Source organism: Ornithorhynchus anatinus, chromosome 18 (assembly GCF_004115215.2).
Source record: "Ornithorhynchus anatinus isolate Pmale09 chromosome 18, mOrnAna1.pri.v4, whole genome shotgun sequence".
Lineage (NCBI taxonomy): Eukaryota > Metazoa > Chordata > Mammalia > Monotremata > Ornithorhynchidae > Ornithorhynchus > Ornithorhynchus anatinus.
In genome coordinates this window covers 8,638,744-8,644,878 of record NC_041745.1, presented here as the reverse complement: position 1 = coordinate 8,644,878, position 6,135 = coordinate 8,638,744, and the positions used below count along the sequence as shown (strand labels likewise).

Below are 6,135 nucleotides of genomic sequence, written 5' to 3'. Positions count from 1 at the left end.
TCCTCAGAAAGGGGAGGCCGGGGCTGGCGTCACTCTAATGTCTTACTGGTCTTGTGCCTGAAGCTGAAAAATGAGGTCTACAAACTCCTGACATCCTCAATCCCCTCCCCTGGAACTGTGGTATATTCCTCACCCACTTAATCAACTATCAGTGGTACTGGCTGAACACCTGCATGCAAAGCAACATACTGAGCACTTAGGAGAATACAAAACAATCAAGTCCATAGACCCAGTCCCCCTCCCTGCATGGAGCTACCATGAAGACACAAAGTCCTTGATCATAATGGGCTGCGTCTTAATATTTCTTAGGAATTTATATTTCAACGTCACCTTCCAAGAGAAAACAAAGTACGCTTGCCAATAGAAACTGTAGGCACCTCAGAAGTAGCAATCTTCACTGGGGAGGAAATAGTTGATTATCAAAATAAAATATTGATTCATTCACTTATTTATTTTGAATCCTCAAGAACTCTGCTAGCCACTAGAAACAGCTTTTTAAGCCAGATGTTTCTCTTCAATGGGCAATATTCTTTAAAAATACATTTTCAGCATTGCCTTAGCTTCTAGACCACATTCTGGTGTAAAAATGGAGCTATTTATAGTATCTATTTTTGCTAAGGAAAAATGGAAGTTTCTCAAGAGACATAATAGTTTAAAACGTTTCAAGTATCTGATTGTAATTTATGGGAGTATAAATTTTATAAGTCAGATATTTAAGAACTGCAGAAAAATCAATATGCTTGTATCAAAGCATTGTTGTGCAAACAACCTAACAGTATTAGTAAGATTTTACCTAGGAAGATTTTAACTAGACTTCATTTATGAACTTAATACAATGGGCTGAGGGTTGAGAATTTTAAGCCAGGAAATTCCAATGTTAACATTACTTAAATATGGTTCCTGAATATCATGCTTAAAGTAATTTTTGCATTAAATTTCCCTCATTTTTAAGGGGAGGAATGGTGTCGGTGGGTGGGAAAGGATAATATTTTGGCAAGAATAAAAGTTACAGTGCTTAAATTCTCTGCCGTAATTTGAAAGTAGCCTACAAATTACCAAAATGTTTCGCTCTGAGTCTCTATCCTGTAATTTGAAATAATAGTAAACTTTAAACACACCTAATGACTTTTGTAAATTCAAATCTGGGTAGGTCGCTCTTGTTGAACGAAGGCTATACTTCTGCCAAGTCTGAATTTTAGTTCTAACCATTAGAATTATTATAACCAGTCATATCATAAAAAGGAAAAGCAGTCTCCATTAACACTGGCACTAATTAAATGTGTCATGAGGTATGGCATTAAATGTGGCACTTTGAGTGAAATAAACTCAATGGATTTTCAAAAGCGGTACAGAGAAAAGAAGGCACTTCTCACAACTTGTAGATGTGGGGGGAAAGATTCCCATGAGCTGGCTCAAAACTTAATTTGCTGTTGTTTGACAAGTAACCACTGTTCGACTATTAAATGCCAATCTTTTACAGTCGGGTTTTATTTCTCAGCCAGAATCACCAACAATGAGGCTCTGAAACAGTTGATTCAGGATTGAGGAAATACAATTATGCAGGGAAGTTTAGCACAACTGATAAAGAGGTTGGCACTATTAGCACTAGGTCCTTGGTTCTGAGCCCTACTGTATCCTGAAAGCATTTTTCATGTGGGGCTAAGTCCATGAAGTTTGTTTTACCACAGGAAGTTGTGCAGAGCCAAGATAATAGTGGGTTCTATCAATAGGTTAAAGAAGAATTTGGATAAATTCTTGGACGAAAGCTCTAAAATAGGCTACGTAAGAGAAAGCTGGGGGGGGGGGGTAAAACAGGACACTTAGCACTGAGTTGGATGACAAATGTGGCAACCATTATACTGATTCTATGTCCCAGACTAAATCCTAATCTCCCTTATTCCCTCTCCTTTGGGTGTCACCTATACGGGGGGATCGCACCTTTTAAGCACTTGGTATTCACCCCACCCTAAGCCCCAAAACACTCAATCACTTGTTCATATCCATAATTTACTTTGATGCCTGCCTCCCCCTAAAGACTGTAAGCTCCTCTTTGGGCAGGGAATATGTATCTACCTACTTTTATATTGTACTTTCTCAAGCCCTTAGTGCTGTGCTCTGCACACAGTAAGAGTTCAATAGATACCACTGAATGTCTGATCCTACTGACATTGGCGGAGCAACAATACTGGATTGAATGGATCCAAGAGTGATACTTATTACACTGGGTTGGATCCATGAGGTAGATGCATGACAAGGGGATTATCCAAGCAAGTTACTGCATGGTGAGTTAAAAAGGGTGAACAAGCAAGTAAGTGAGAAGAAATATCTTAAAGACTTGGTGAAACAGTGGGCAGCTAATGATAACAACAACATGTATTAAACCTTTACTACATACTAAACTCTGGGTAGATACAAAATAATTAGGTCGGATGCAGCCCCTTGTCCCTCAGGGGACTCACAGTCGAAGATGAGGAAACTGAAGAACAGAGAAGTTACGTGACTGGCCCAAGGCCACACGACAGGCAGATGGCAGAGCCCGGATTAGAATCTTGGGAAGCAACTGCAGTTGTGAGACCAGTGAGGCATGCAAGATTAAGGAAAGGGAGTTCATTCTGTGAGCACAGAAATTTGTTGTGATATCAATTATTTATTAAGCCCGTTCCGTGCATCAAAGCACTGTGCTAAAGGGTGGGCAAATGCAGGTAAATCAAATTAGACACAATCACAATCTGAGAGGGAGGGAGAGCAAGGAATCTCGATCCCCATTTTACAGAAGAGGAAACTGAAGGTGGTTAAGTGTCTTCAGACTGCAAGCTACTTGTGGGCAGGGAATATGTCTACCAACTGTATTATACTGCAGTCTCCCAAGTGCTTAGTACAGTGCTTTGAACACGTTAAGAGCTCAGTAACTACGGTTGATGGATTCACTGACTTGCTCATGGTCATACAGCAAGACAATGGCAGAGTTGGGATGAAAACCTGGGTCTCTTGACTCTCAATCCCGGGCTCCTTCCACAAGGCCACACTGCCTCACCTTTAGGCAGAAGACCGTCACTTACAGTTCTTACAACTGCTTTTTACACACAACGGTGCGGCAAAGGGCTACCTTCACATTCCCATAGCAGTAACTGGGATACTGATGGTGCATAAGTCTTGTTGGCCACATCTCTGGATACGATCCCAACATTGATAGCATCGGCCTCAAAAATGAAGGACAATTCACTCCCAAGAGCAATCTCGGTTGAGGAAAACTCTTGGTGCAGTGTAAAACCCCAGCCGAAATATGGATCTTTAAAACATCTGTGTCTTACTCGTCTTCCAGACAAGGGGTAAATTCAATTTTTTTTTCAGAAACCTATACTTGTAAGTGCCCCTGCAATTTTGATGTCATTTTCACTACCGTTCACAGCAAGAAGGGAATATAGCTGAAATCCAGTAATTATTTTTTGTTTTACTCAGTATCAAAGAGCTACAACAAGAAATATTTCCGATAGGCCCATGTCTCATTTAAGACAACAATGTACCTTTGATTGCCTGGTTACATTTTACAGTCAACGGCTACACTGATTAAAATTCAAAGGTGGAAATAAGGGCAATCACATCTTAGAGGGCAGCACCAAAACTCCTCTGAAGGTACTTTTAAAAGTTTGATAAACAATAGAGAACAAACTGTCATCCTGAAACTCTCATGTCACTATTATACCCTTCTGAGTTTCTCCAACATGGTGAAAGATTCAATAAACTTCTCGGTTTCTTTTGATTGTTTTTTCCATCACAGATTCAGTCTATCTCCAATCTGGATTAGTCTTAAATTCTACCAACGGGAAGGATCACACAGACTTTTCCAGGTACTATCACTGGTGCTTGAAGAAAAGCTTCCTTCATACTATAAGCTCCTTGTGGGCAGGGAACATGTCTTCCAACTCTGTTATACTGTACTCTTTCCAGCGCTTAGTACAGTGCTCTGCACACATTCAATAAATGATTGATTGATTACTTCATTTCGGTTTTGGCAAGAATACTGAACTGGTCCAGATCCAGTCCAATCAGTCTTTTAATGGTATTTATTGAGTGCTTATTGTGTGCAGAGGACTACGCTAAGCGCTTGGTACAGTACAATACAGGAGAGTTGGAAGATACATTCCCTGCCCACAAGAAGCTTACAATCTAGGGAACTGGATCTATTACATCCAAATATCATGCAACGAATGGAGAGTATTTCTCGGCCAGGAACAGCTCTTGGCTAGGCTTAGGCTATTGATTTAGCACGGGAGGACAAATGGGATCCTGGGAGAGTGGGGATAATTCAACTCCACGATTGATTTTGACCAAGAGGTTCAAACTCCCCCTTCACACGTTTCCAACTAAAGCCGCTAACGGGCACACCAAAGTCACTGACTTGTGTCCCATTTCCTTTCCACCATCTGGAGGTGCTAACGAGAAGTGAAAGAACCAACCAAATGGGAGGGAAGAAGAGAAGCAAGAAAGGAATTGGATAATCACACCCTTGTATCAATTGAGAGTTGGCTGGAATACCATGGTGGAGTAAGGAGAATAAAATACTTCTTTAAAAATTGTGCAAAATGACTGCAATTTCATTCCAGAAAATACATACTAGGATATGAAATGGGCAAGAACTCATTTCAGGGTTTCTTTTACAGAAATGTACCTCAAAAGAACAGAACCACCTCCAAACCCAGGCTAGGGGAGATGAATAAATACTGTACCAAGTGGTAAACCAGACAGCTACCAAAGGAATTCCCTTCCCATACCACATTTTAGGGAAATCTTTTCTGATGTTGAGAAGACATATTCCATAACCAGTTCAAGATGTTACCACTGCCAGCTGAACTGAAGAAATGATAGCTATCCAGGACCTTTGGAAACCTCCTTTCACAGAGAAGTCTCTTGTCTCCGCCACTTTGTTTCCTAAACACCTTTCCTCTACCTGCTCCCCCCTCCCCGCACTGCCCGTCACCCCGCTGCTCCCCATATCTGCTCATTTAGTACGTAAATCTTGTTTGTCCTCTAGAGGTGCTTAGGACCACACTAATCCCCAGGTAAGTTTGTTCTGAAAAATAAGACACCGAGACATGCCTGGCTCAAGGGGCCGCCTTTCCTTCCTTTCCTCCCGCCTAGTGAGACTGCAGTGGGAGGTCTGAATGACATTCCCAAACTCAGTGCTTAGAGCTATATTTCAAAACACATAACTACGTTGTTGCCATAGGAACATTATGAGGCTTATTTGGGTGCAGCTAAATGATCATTGGTTTAATTAGTGATTTAAGTTCTCCTCAAAAATGCACACTTAAGAAATACAGCATTTAATCATGCATAAATTGTACGTACCACATCCATTTTTTTCCCAAACAATTAAAGGCCAAGCTAAATTCCTACTCATGTAGTTAATTAGCAAATAAGGGTTTTTTCCTCCCCCTTAAAATCAAGTCACATGATATACATCTAGTGAACTTTTCTCCTGTCCATATCATTCCTTTTGCACATGGGGCTTATATTCTGGAATAGACAACCAAGATTAGAAAGATACACGCACAGGGAACGAGTCTGCCAACTTTATTTTACTGTACTCTCCCAAGCACTTAGTATAGTGCTCTGCGCACAGTAAACGCCCAATAAATACCATCGATTGACTGATGTGCCCGACCAAAGGCAGGCAATGTTAAATACGATAGTTGGCTAAGGGTCTCATCAACTATTTACTTAAAATGCTTCAAGTAAACTGGGAGCTGCCATCAATGTGAACAAATCAGGGCACAGAGCTCATAGCTATGATGTAAACAAAATACAACTGGGACTCCCATTTTTAATTTCTGACATTTCAGCCTGCTCATGAAATACGCATTTCACATTCAAATGCATATTTCCAAACAGGATGGAGAATGAGTCGTGAGTAGAATAAAATTTATCTATATTTTATTTCACACCCTATCTTACTTCAATGAAATATTCACAAATATTTCCTACTGGATCTTTCACCATTCACTGGACTACTGGATCATGTTACGCAAATTAGCTGGGGTGATAAATAAGTTCCCAGCTACTGACTTTTTATGGATCACTACCAAATGAGACGAAAGAATGTGGCAATTCAAACACTTCAAGGCTAAGAAGTGG

The 6,135-nt window shown here is 40.5% G+C and overlaps 2 long non-coding RNA genes across 5 annotated transcripts in view; one reads left to right on the top strand and one right to left on the bottom strand.

Annotated features, from left to right (window-relative positions):
- The window catches only part of LOC103170215, a 180,155-nt gene that overhangs the window by 113,056 nt on the left and 60,964 nt on the right, over positions 1 to 6,135 (bottom strand). The gene's annotated exons all lie outside the window — the stretch shown is intronic.
- LOC120638961 lies at positions 2,504 to 4,584 on the top strand. The gene is made up of 2 exons (XR_005661022.1): positions 2,504 to 3,848; positions 4,431 to 4,584. It is a non-coding gene; the product is annotated as an uncharacterized LOC120638961 (long non-coding RNA).